Source organism: Mobula birostris, chromosome 5 (genome assembly GCF_030028105.1).
Source record: "Mobula birostris isolate sMobBir1 chromosome 5, sMobBir1.hap1, whole genome shotgun sequence".
In the NCBI taxonomy this organism is placed as follows: Eukaryota; Metazoa; Chordata; class Chondrichthyes; order Myliobatiformes; family Myliobatidae; genus Mobula; species Mobula birostris.
The window spans coordinates 175,083,308-175,096,390 of record NC_092374.1 but is presented as its reverse complement, the minus strand read 5'-3'; the positions used below and the strand labels follow the sequence as shown (position 1 = coordinate 175,096,390).

Here is a 13,083-nt window from a genome sequence, read left to right as displayed (position 1 = left end):
GATTTCATTCATTTTATACGGTTGCCTCTCTTCAGTCTGCGAGAACTTCTCGGGAGGACACGCGACACGCCCTTTTCGGGAGGAAACGCGCTACAGGCTCTTTCATCTTTCTCCACGCATTCTTCGCAGACCCACCGTCCACAACGAGGTGAGCTAGCCATCCCGCGGGCTGCCGGTTGTGGGAATGATGCGCCGGGTATGCAAGAAGGATTTCATTTGGGGGGTGAGGAGCTCTCATCGGCAGCCAGGCGAGGTCCTGGTGCCTGTTGGTGAGGCCTGGCGATGAGTCATTCCGCCAGACAGTCTCTTCGGGAAAACCCTGCCCTACAGTGTCCATGTAGTTGTCCTGCAGTTTCGGCAGGACGTTCCGTGCTGACCATTGTATGATGGCCTTCTGGTCAAAGTGTATTGGTCTGGAAGAAAATTTCAGCGTAGGACAGGTAGTGCATCATCGTCCAGCTGACTGGGATGTTGCGCGACAACGGGACCAAAACCATCATCCTTGGCAAAACCGGTGACTGGTAGAGACTCGGCAGGCCGTGACACTTAGTGCCCGTGTATTCAAGTTCCACGCACAGCCTGAGGCCATCACACACATCGAAGTGTGGGCAACATCGGGTAATTTTTGCCCTCATTGTCCAGGGATATGCATTGCGGCCCGCCTGTCCATCCCATCTTGAATCACTGGATGAAACTGAAGACAGTTCGTGTCTTTCCCAAGCTGGAGGATTGGGGAATGGGACACACCTGCGCCAAGCACAGCAGCTCTGAGAGCACCTCACACCCGAGGAATAGGTTCTTCCCGGTTATGGATAGAGAGCGCCCTCCCCACAGTCCAAATTTCGGTTTTACCTGCCCAGTGCACTCCAGCCAATTCTTGTTGCACGCCTCGGCCACTGCGAAAACCATATCAAGCACCTTCAGGTAATCGGAGCTGCTGGTGAATGGGGACACTGGATCGGTCAGGTCATTAGACGAAGATCATGCGGTTAACCCTGGCCCCTGATGCCAACTCATACTGGGCGCAGATGTTGATCAATCTGGGAACTGGCCGGATCTGAACAGAAAATGATTAAGCGGTCCATGTAGAGGGAGGATTTCACTTGAGTCCTTCCACTGATCGGCAGCGTCACCCCTCCTACGCTCTCGTCCTCCGTGACAGCCTCGGCGAAACGTTCTATACAGCACACAGACAAGACGGGGATTGGGCAACCCTGCCTGACTCCATACTTGATGGAGAAGCTATTTATTCCCCGCCCATTGCTTTGGGCCGGGCTACAGATGTCTGTGTTGAGCAATTGGATCCAGTTCCTGATTTCCTCCCCAGATCCCATTTTGGAGTGTGCGTCCATCACGTCTTAGTCATACTTTATTGACCTCGGGGGAAATTGGTTTTCGTTACAGTTGCACCATTAATAATAAATAGTAATAAAACCATAAATAGTTAAATAGTAATATGTAAATTATGCCAGGAAATAAGTCCAGGACCAGCCTATTGGTGTAAGTGTGTGACATCCTGTCGAAGGCTTTCTGCTGGCCCAAGCTGATCAGACAGGCGTCCACCCCGCTGCCTTGCACGTAGGTGACGGTGTCCCCCAGCAGCGCGAGGCTGCCAAAGATTTTCCGGCCAGGTACAGCACAGGTTTGTTCCAGGAGCATCACCTTTCCCAGAACAGGCTTGACTCTGTTGGCGATGGTCCTGCACAGGATCTTCGAGTCCACATTCAGGAACGAAATTGGGTCACAATGATTGATGTCATCCCTTTCCCCTTTCTGTCTGTAGATGAGGGGTAATGGTGCCTTTCCTCGTGGGAGAGTCCTTCGGGCTGGCAGCTAAAAGCATAGCCACACACGAAGCTGGCCATCAGGGTGAGGGCGACATTGGGGACGTTCTTGCCCCCATTGTCTAGGGACTTGTGCATGGCGGTCCGTCTCACCCGCTCCATCTTGGATCCCGAGACGAATCCGAAGACAGCCCGGGTGATTTCCGAGCTGTAGGAGCGGGGGACGGGCCAGACCTGCGCCAGGTACAGCAGCCCTGAGAGCACCTCACACCTGATGACCAGGTTCTTGCCCGTTATCGACAGGGAGCGCCCTCCCCACAGTCCCAGTTTCTGTTTCACCTTGGCAGTCCGCTCCCGCCAGTTCTTGTTGCACGCCTCGGCCCCTCCGAACCAGATCCCCAACACCTTCATGTGGTCAGACCTGATGGTGAAGGGGACGCTGGAACGGTCTGGCCAGTTGCCGAAGAGCATGGCTTCACTCTTCGTGCGGTTGAGCCTGGCCCCCGTCGCTAGCTCGAACTGTTCGCAGATGCCAATCAACCTGCGAACTGACCTCGGATTAGAGCAGAAGACGGTGACGTCGTCCATGTACAGGGAGGTTTTCACTTGGGTCCCTCCACTGCCTGGCAGCGTCACCCGTCTTATCTCTTATCGTCATCCCTCCTGATGGCCTCGGCAAAGGGCTCTATACAGCAGACAAACAAGACAGGGGAGAGGGGACAGCCCTACCTGACTCCAGACCTGATGGGGAAGCTGTCTGTTTCCCACCCGTTGACCTGGACTGCACTACGGATGTCTGTGTAGAGCAGTCTGATCCAATTCCGGACTCTCTCCCCAAATCCCATTTTGGAGAGCACGTCCGCCATGTACGTGTGCTATATCCTGTCGAAGGCTTTCTCCTGGTCCAAGCTGACCAGGCAGGCGTCCACCCCCCTGTCCTGCACGTAGGCGATGGTGTCCCTCAGCAGCGCGAGGCTGTCTGAGATCTTCCTGCCCGGTACAGCACAGGTTTGGTCCGGGTGGATCACCTGTCCCAGAGCAGACCTGACCCTGTCGGCGATAGCCTTGGACAGGATCTTGTAGTCCACATTCAGGAGAGAGATGGGTCTCCAATTCCTAATGTCCTCCCTTTCCCCCTTCTGCTTGTAGATGAGGGTGATGATGCCCTTCCTCATGGACTCAGACATACTGCCGGCCAGAAGCATAGCGTTGTACACTTCCAGCAGGTCTGGGCCCATCCAGTTCCACAGAGCCGAGTACAACTCAGCCGGTGAGCTGTCGCGTCCGGGATTTTTAAACGCATCGAAGGAACGGATTGAGCCATTCTTTATTCTTTGTAACAGACGAGAATGAGCGGCGACGTTATACAAGTGCAGCGCCTTATGTGAAGCATGGATAAGGTGTATGGTGACTTTACCTTAAGGGTAAGAGAGTCCAAAATTAAGGGGCATAGGTTCGGGTGTGAGAGGAAAGACACCTGAGAGGAAATATTTTCACGCAAAAGGTGGTTAGTAAATCGGTTCGGGAAGTTGCAATAGCATACTATAAGAAGCATTTTCTTAGTTACATGAAGAGGTGAGGCTTGGCGGGATGCGAGCGTAACACAGGAAATTAGGGCCAGCTGTGATGCCACTGAGATTGGCTGTGCAGAAGGGTGTGTATCCATTCTGTATTGCCTCTCTCCCTCTCCCCAGAATCAACCGCTTTACCCACCCAGTCTGCTCATGGAGTCACATGGAGGCACGGACTGACAGGGTCGAGACCTTCGGCACCTCAGACTCAGCCCGGCTCTTGTGGACCCAACGAAGACTCACTCTGCGGCTTTTCTCACTCCCTCTCTCTGCATCCTGTACGCCGAGAACGCAGTGTGAAGTAGGATGAGGAACGGAAGAAACACATGGAATGCTGGAACAATTCAGCAGGTCGGGTAGCATGTAGGGGATCAGAGTTTGTGGGTTATCGCTCAGAAACGTTCCTCACCCCAGATACCGCACTCACATCCTATTTTTGGTTGAAAAAGGTCAGGGGAGAGCGCGAACGCAGTCCCCCACTACCACAAATTTTGCAGTCGAGTATCCCGCATTTGGGGACATCGCAGGCGTCAGCACACCCGCACTGCAATGGGATAGCCTCGTCCTGGAACCTCGGCCTTACTGATCACCGATAGTTCCCTGCCAGGTAAGTATGATCTCTTAGCCACCTCACCCCCTGCCAATCATGCACAATACTCCTTAACATCCACACGACCTAGAATTTCAAACCTTACATTGCAGTTCCTCAACGGAAATAGCCCACACACACAAATGTACTGCATGGATTATAATTTGCATCTTGTAAATTACTACAGCTTCCAAACATTTCGCATCCGTTACTTCTTTGCATATTTACCAAAAAAGGAAAGGGCCTGACACCCGCCTGCAGTTCTCTGGCTGGCCACTAGGTGTCACAATATCCGGCCGCGGCGGTTCATTCATCAGCTGCAGGCGTGAGACTGGTGAAGGTCCGCGGCTCCAGTCCAGTCTCGGCCTCGTCCCCTTCAACAAGGGATTTTGGGCTGTCACTATGTGCACGCAGTCTTAGTTGGTGCTCCTGGAGGACAGCTGGGGCAAAGCCGGGGGCTAAAGTATGTCGGAGTATTGAGGATTCAATGAGGGAACGGATCATTTGCATATGCTATTGTGTCAGTGGGAAGGGTTGATTTCAGGATTGAGGAATTGAAGATCAGTGACCATAACATTACTGAATTATATTTACTGTACCCCGCTTAGACTCCGTTCCGTCTAAAGCTGGAAAGGTAAATCTGAATAAGGACCGTGATAGGAAGCAGATGTACGAGATCGGTGCCCGGAGGGACGGATCAGACCCTCAGACCCTGAAGCGGGTGGGAGTGGTGTAGGAAGCGCCTTCCTGAAGGCAGAGCAGTGAGTGACTGCAGAGGAGGATGTGATCGGAGCTCCACGCGGTCCTGGGCCTGGTCTGCATCAGGTCCCGGGGTGAAGTGAGGAGAATCACTTCTAGAGGATCTGTGGGTGGGAGTGGGCGATTGACCGGGATCAGCCACACGGAAGGTTGTAACATTGAAACAGTGAGCTGCTGGTCTCCCGCTCTTGGTTGTTGCAGGAACGACCTCGCTCTCCCTCAAGTACGAGAGAGCTTGTCTGACACCAAAATACTGCGACCGACTGTAGTTTTTCACGGACTCAAGGTCTCTTTGGGGGCTTTGCTATTGATTGCATCGTGGGGGGAGGGGGTCGTTGCTTTTGGTGGTGCAAGTGGCGGGGGGGGGAGGGTCGATGTTTCTGCTGTTGTTTTGCGTGAGAGGGCCGAGTTGTTTTTTGAGTCATCGCTCCTTGAAGATGTCCTGGGTACTGCAGAGGCTAGAACCCACGATGGAGCTGACTGTTTACAATTCTCTGCACCTTACTTCGATCTAATGCTGTAGCCCACCGCGCCCCCCCCCACACACACACACACATACCAGACGGTGATGCAGCCAGTTAGAATGCTCTCCACGGTACATCTGTAGAGACTTGCGAGTGGTTTGTTGACATACCAATGTCCTCAATCGCCTAATGAAATATAGACGCTCTTGCCTTCTTTGCAGCTGCATCGATGTGTTGTGTCCAGGTCAGATCCTCAGAGATATTGACGCCCAGGAACTTGAAATTGTTCACTCTTTCCACCTCTGGTCCCTCTATGAGGACTGGTTCTTGCTTCGACACCACTCAATTAGCTGATATATCTCACTCCCGTATGCTCTCTTGTCACCATCTGAAATACTGCCAACAAAGGTTGTGTCGTCACTAAATTTTATAGATGGCATTTGAGCTGTGCCTACAAGCTTACAATGCTTTTCCATTTTACATGCATGTTCAAAGTTTTACGTACTGTTATAGTACTGCACCCACTCACCTGGCACTAGTTTTAAATCAAATGCAATAATTGAGGGCCTCCCTCTCCCTACCGATCCCTCCCTCTCCCATAGGAGTAGAACTCTGCACCGGGGTCCTTCCCCAACCGGCCCTTGCGGAGGCTGCGCCAAGCTTCAATGCGTCCCTCTGCTGTAGATGTGCTTCTGCAGACCGGGATCAGCCAGTCGGCACAGTCCTTCTTGATGTTCCTGGTCAATATGTATGTGGCAGACTATGTAACAGTTTCTTCCCCCAAGCCATCAGACTCCTCAACACCCAGAGCCTGGGCTGACGCCAGCCTACTTTTTTTTTCCCAAAAATACTTTATTCAGAAATATTACACAATAAAAATAATTACATACAGGAAAAGAAAACCATTCGTTGACTGTGAGTCCTTATTCAATACAGTTATTAACAATAAAATTTTGCGTTGACTCTGTTCATTTACAAATGAAAGATGTTTACAGTAAATCATGCGTTTACTCTCAACTCTTGGTCAAGTGTTAAAACTTATTAACAATCAAAATTTTCAACAATAAAGGCAGGCAATGGCTCTAATACTTTCCCAAATTAACAATTGCACCCACTCCTTGGGCACCATGTTGATTATCTGTCCACACCGCTGATGAGGGTCGGTCTCCTCCCCACCCAACCTCTCCCCCTCCTACGGGTGATGAACGTTAAACTGTGGTCCTTCCCCACCGGGCCTTCGCGGTGGCTGCACCCAGTTTGAGTGCATCCCTCAGAACGTACTCCTGCAGACGAGAGTGTGCCAGTCGGCAGCATTCAGTCACGGACATCTCTGTCAGCTGGCAGACCATCAAGTTTCGGGCCGACCACAGAGCGTCTTTCCTGTGTCCTCTTGTGGCAGCAATTTCAGCCCTGGGCAAAAGCCTCTGACTATCCACACGATCAATGCCTCTCATCATCGTACACACCTCTATCAGGTCACCTCTCATCCTCCGCCGCTCCAACGTTTTACGCTCAACTGGTGCTAAGAAACACAAATGTGGATCATCCTTTATCTTACTTTTGCTTTAAAATATCACAGCCTTTCAAAATTTCATCATCATTTGATTTGCATATCTTCCCTAAAAAGAAACAGTCTCTGACCCGCCACCTGCAGCTCTGAAACCGGCCACTAGGTGTCTTAGCACAACAGATTTTTTTTCCAAAAATACTTTATTCAGAAATATTACAAAATAAAAATAATTACATACAGGAAAAGAAAACCATTCGTTGACTGAGTCCTTATTCAATACAGTTATTAACAATAAAATTTTGCGTTGACTCTGTTCAGATGGCGGGCGTGTGACGGATCCGGGCGCGGATTCTGTCCCCAGGACGCAGGCAAGTCGGATTTTAGGGTGTCTCAAGCTATTGAGGGTTCATTGAAGGAACAAACCGATTGAGGGTCTGCCATCCGGAGCAGTGGCTATAACATCACAGAACTGATATCAGCACAATGTGACTTCTTTCGATCTAAAGCTGAGAACTTAAATCTGAATGAGGATTGTTACAACATTCAGAAATGAACGCGGTATTTCACACTGTTGGAAGAGTAATGGAAGTAGGCTCACTAACGCAACACAGCATTTCATACGGTAGAACGAAGCGAAATTCATTATCAAAGTACTATCTAACACACTATCGTACACTGCCACGAGATACATTTACTTCCATTCACAGGAAACTAAAGTACAAGAGAATTTGCGAAAAATTATACATAAACAAGACTGACAACCAATGTGCAAAAGAAAAAATGTAAACAAAATAAATGTTATTTTTAAAAACTACAAAATTACCTGTTCAGTCGCATTCTGGGGTTTTAAATTAAATACTACAAAAATCAGGGGCTACCTCCCCACCCACCCCTCCTACACCTGTTGGTGAAGAACCCTACGCCATGGTCATTCCCTACTGACCCCTCGAGGTGGCAGCACTGAGCTTCAGGTTATCCCGCAGCACGGACCCCTAGAGCCTGGAATCAGCCAATCAGCAGCGTTCCTCCACGGACATCACGATGTGCTGGTAGACCAACAAGTTTTGGGTGACCGAAGTTTGCCATGGTCCCGATTGTTAATCCCCTATTTTGCCCCTAATTTCCTTTGATTATGCCTTGATTCCAATCCTTAATTTCCCATTTACTGCTAATTCCCTTGATGACAGCATACCTGGTCTCCATCAAGAACTGCAGTGTAAAAATCTCGGCGTCATAACCACTGGATGCCAGTTCGTTGGTCTATTCCCGTGTGATAATTTCGTTTCCCTGCCGCTTAGAACCGTTAGTTCTAAGTTCAGCTCCAGTTTCGAGATATTCCATGAAAACCCGTCTCCGTGTCAAGACTCCTGATCAGAGCTCCGCGTCAAGATTCCTCCTGTTTGCTGTTCTACGTTCACGTCTGCACAAGCATCCCAACTCAGTCTCCGTGCCTGTGTCCTGACCTTGGGTTCTCCTCAGTCGCCCCTGAAACAAAGTTTGCCTTTCACCAAGTTGGTGATCTGCCATCAGCCCACGGTGTTTGTCTCTGGGAACAGAGATCAGAGGGTCCTCTGTCACACAGCTGCTAGGGATGAAACACTACAGAGGCCGTTTCACCTTCCTCCAGACAAATTGTGCAAATTTAAAAGGTAATACTGAGAACCTGAGTTGCATAGTGTCTGTGGAAATGGGTCTGTAAGTTGCAGGTCCAACTCAGAGTTATGTTAGGTGAAATTATCAAAGCTGTTTCGGGATCCTGATGGTTATAGAGTAGGGACTCTTCTTGATCCTGGCTGTGAGGAGCCTAAGGCCGCTGTACCTCTTACCCGACGGTAGTAGTGAGAAGAGAGTGCAGTCAGGATGGCGGGTATCTTTCGGAATCAGAATTGGAATCAACAAATTTCCCAATATTAAACTATATCCTGATTCTGATGTCATCGCCAATATCAAAATAAATAATTAATATAACAAAAATAACTGGGCGCAGAATACAGACACTCTCACAACTCAAACATTCCTTTTATTTTACTGGTGCACAAGCATGGCCCCTCTCACCCACACTGTTCTGAAGGCAGGGCAAGAAACTGCTATTGGTACACAGAGTTGGCTGGTCAGTTACTGAAGTTAATTATTGCATATGTTTGAGTTCCTTAATTGTCACGGAGGTGTTAAAAGTCAGACGAACTTCAAGCTGACAGCCGATGTTATTTTAATAGTAGTAAAGACAATTGTCCCTTAGTTTCACAAGCTTCCATTATGCCTGTCTCACCTATCTTGTCCGTCCTCGTTGTGTAAAGGGACACTATGCTTTAGGAAGTCCTTTCTGTAAAAGTCTCATTATAGATGCCTCACTTGTCTGGCCTGAGCTCACACTGCCTCAGTCACCCAGGCCTATCTTGCCTGTAGTAAGCAGAGGTATCTCCGACAGTCTCACTTAACTACAGCCGCCCCAGACTGTCCTTGCCTGGATGTTGCTTTCGGTCTCACCTTACCACAACGTTCACACTGAATAGTAGGGATCTTTGCTCCTGGATAAATTCACTCAATGGTAGGGAGGGATTTGGCTCACAGGACCTGCTCTGCAATGTTCCCTCCAATTTCTAATGACCAGTTAGTCAGGAGGAAGTCTATCCAGAGGAGCGGGCTGAGTCGTCCGATCGTGACCAGGTGGCTTGGGGTGCCAAAGGCGTTGCGCAGCTTGGCTGTCTTCACCGTTTCCCTCAGGAGCCTACAGGTACCGTCCAGCCGCATCAATGAAGTCTCCGGCCAGAGCGACCGGCCGGGACGGTCACCAGCAGCTGTGGGAGCCGCTCGAGGTCGGCCCGCCGCTCGCTCCGCACGGGGGAGGCGTACACGTTGATCAGCCGGAGCGGAGTGCCCCGGTATTTGACGCCTGCTACCAGGAGGCGCCCCGCAACCACCTCTTTAACTTGGGTGATTGAGAAGTTGCCTCCCCGCAGCAGAATCCCCAGGTCGGAGGCCCGACAATCATTGTCCCCCGACCACACCGACAAACCCTGGGACCACCTCCGGTAGTAGCGGAGGTGCTGCAGGCCGCACTGTTGGAGGAAGCTCACGTCGGCATTCAGTGTTCAAGTACTGACGCAAATGAGAACGTTTAAGGATGTTAGCTTAAGGTCGTCATCCTTTACAGACCCTCGTCCTCCCCCTCGCAGTCCTGAGTCCTCATGCCCACGGCCTTGGTGAAGTCTTTCCACCTGCTGTGGGTTCAGGTACTGTGGGGAGGCAGCGCCGGCTCTGAACGTGGAGGGTCTCCCGGGGCTGCCTCTCCTTCTGGCTGCGGGCCGCCAGATGCGCTACTGCTCCCGGTTTCCCGGAGCGGAGCTGAGGGGCTCTGCTGATCTCCATCTCCTGTATTTGGGGAGTGGCAGGCAGACTTTCACCGTTCTCTCGACTCTTGCCCACCTCTTCCTCTGCCGCCTACCGCCTTCCTCCTCCGAGTTCGACAGGTGACCAAAGGATGCTTTAGATTCCACTGCCCTTTCTCCGTCGACTGCCTTTTTGGCGGAGCCTTCTAGGCCATTTTGCGGTTGGCAACCACGTTCCATGCTCTTTCTTCCCCCCTCAGTTCTCCCCCCACCCCATGACCCCTCCTCGTCAAGCAGTGGGTCCCGGGTGTTCTGCAAGGGGGGGGGGCTCAGGGTGGATGCGTCTTCCTCCGTTGTTTCTGGAGGCGCCTCTTCAGAGGTGACGGGAACCTCCAAACCAGCCGGAGCCTCTTCGATGGCATCACCTCCCCTGGACAGCTGTACGTAGGATCCCGCACGTTTCGGACAGGCCCTGTACAGGTGGCCCGCCTGCCCGCAGAGGTTGCAGGACCTGGCCTGCGTACAGTCCTTGGCGAGCTTCCTACACACCACAGCCTTGCGCTGGGATGCGATGTGCCCCGCCTTGCCGCAGTTGCGTCACACCTTGGATTGCCCGGCATAAACCAGGAAGCCCTGGTTGCCTCCGATTGCGAGGACTGAGGCTGGGTGGATGACAGCCGCTGGCATCCACCCTCAGCTTCACCCTGACCTGCCTTTTGCTGCTCCATATTCCTGGATTGTCGTTGACATCCACACATTTGCCCACATACAGCGCCAGGAATGTGAGGACGTGAACGACTGGTATGTAGGGGTTAAACATTTGTACCGTTACCGTTCCTTCTTGCTGCGTTGCGTCGGCGAAGAGGGGCTGTGCGACAGCGGCGCCTCGCGTAAATATTGTAATTTCTGCCGGCCTGCGGCATGTGACGTCATTGTAACCGGCGAAATCCTCCGCCTTGACCCACAGCAATCCATTATGAAGGGTCTCGGCCCGAAACGTCGACTCTTCCCATAGATGCCGCCCGGCCTGCTGCCTTCCACCAGCATATTGTGTACCAAGGCCGTTGGGGAAGGGCCAGTTTAGGGTTCGTCACCCGCGGGAGTGGGAGGGGTCGGGCGGTGAGGAGTACACCGCTCATCAGCGGTGTGCATAGATGAATCAACATAGTGCCACAGGAGTGGCTGGAAAGGTATAGACGGTAAAGGAAAGCAAGTCAACGCCTGGTTGTATTGTAAATAGGTTTTATTCCTGATTAGGGTTTGAGAATCACGGGATAATTTATTGCAACATCTTTATTTTGAACTAGACAACGAGGTGACCCGTGGGGCACCCTTTGAAAGAGTCAAAACAGAGCTGCCCTGCCCTTTTGCTCCGCTTGCTGTCGCTGAGGCTGGCCGCGCTCGTGGGTCGTGGTGTCGCGTACCGATTTCCATGATGGCGGATCGGCTCTCGAGTAAAGGTTGATTTTGGCGAATGAGCAATTTATACTAATATATAACCCTGAACTTTGCCTGTATTCTGTAATTTTTTAAATATTTTTTTCTCCAAAAATACTTTATCCAGAAGTATTACAAAATAAAGTTATATACATATAAAAGAACATTCGTTGACCCTGAGTCCTTATTCAATAAAGTTATTTACAATCAACTTATGCGTTGACTCTGTTCATATACAAATAAAAGATGTTTACAATAAATCGTTCGTTTACTCTCAACCCTTGGTCAAGAGTTAAGACTTTACAATAAAATTATCAACAATAAAGGCAGGCGTTGGCCCTAATTCTTTTAACAAATTAACAATTCCACCCAATCCTGGGGCACCATGTTGATTATCTGTCCACACCGCTGATGAGGGTAGGTCTCCTCCCCACCCGACCCCCCCCCCACTCCCACGGGTGATGAACTGTGGTCCTTCCCCAACGGGCCTTCGCAGTGGCCGCACCAAGCTTGAGTGCATCCCTCAGCACGTACTCCTGCAGGCGAGAGTGAGCCAGTCGGCAGCATTCAGTCACGGACATCTCCGTGTGCTGGCAGACCACCAAGTTTCGGGCCGACCAAAGCGCGTCTTTCACCGAATTGATGATCTGCCAGCAGCACCGGATGTTGGTCTCCGTGTGCGTCCCCGGGAACAGTCCTCGGCAACGCAGCTGCTGGCGTTCTGTAAATTAGCGCATTTTAAGCCGATTTAGCCCTAAAAAAAAATGCCGCTGTAATGCACCGTTTGCGCTAACTAATCGGAGGTCACAAACAGACAAGGAATCAACTAATGGTTTTTGCAAAGAATTTTACTTCGAATCCTTCTGAATAAAGTATATTTTATTGGGGGGGGGGAATTCGGGATCCACACACAACCTGATGCAGGCACATATGAAGCCGACCCTCAGGGTGAGAGCGACATTGGAGACATTTTCCCCCCGTTGCCCAGGGTGCCGCCTTCTAACCACGGACACAATCTGACGGCGTTCTTGATTTCCAGCCCCACAAGTCGAAGCGCTGATCTCCCCAGCCTTCTTCACCGATCACGGCTCTGCCTCGCCATCTTCTTTTCCATTGCCGTTGGTGGAGGAAGTCCAGGATCCACGCCTGCATCAGCTGGAGATCGTGTTCCCTGCCTTCGTTTTCTCTGCCCTAGTAAGGACAGTTGGTATAGCCGCGCTCTAACAAGAACGCCTGAGCGCTGGGAATCGCATCAGCACCAGACTTTCCTCGCCATCATCGTTCTCTCTGCCCTAATAAGAACAGTTGGTATAGCCGCGCTCTAACAAGAACGCCTGAGCGCTGGGAACCGCATCCGCACCAGATCTTCCCCGCCATATTCGTTCACTCTGCCCTAATAAGAACAGTAGGTAGAGCCGCTCTCTAATAGCAACGCCGGAGAACTGGGAATCGCATCAAAACCCAAGTTCCTCCACAACACAGCGCGAAGCCGTCCCCGTCCACTGTCACGTTAAGAACGCCTGGTCCGCCGAGAAACATCAGCACCGCCGGATCTTCCCACTCTCCTTTCTCGGAACCTTGACAGCTCTCTCTTCCAATCGAATGCATCACACCTTAATATCAACAGGAGCTGTAGTTGC

At 51.2% G+C, this 13,083-nt stretch overlaps 1 non-coding gene across 1 annotated transcript; it reads right to left on the bottom strand.

Moving 5' to 3' along the window:
- Positions 1 to 3,806: 3,806 nt before the first annotated feature.
- Positions 3,807 to 3,970, bottom strand: LOC140198514 (U1 spliceosomal RNA). The gene has a single exon (XR_011886182.1). It is a non-coding gene; the product is annotated as a U1 spliceosomal RNA (small nuclear RNA).
- Between the last annotated feature and the right edge of the window lie 9,113 nt (positions 3,971 to 13,083).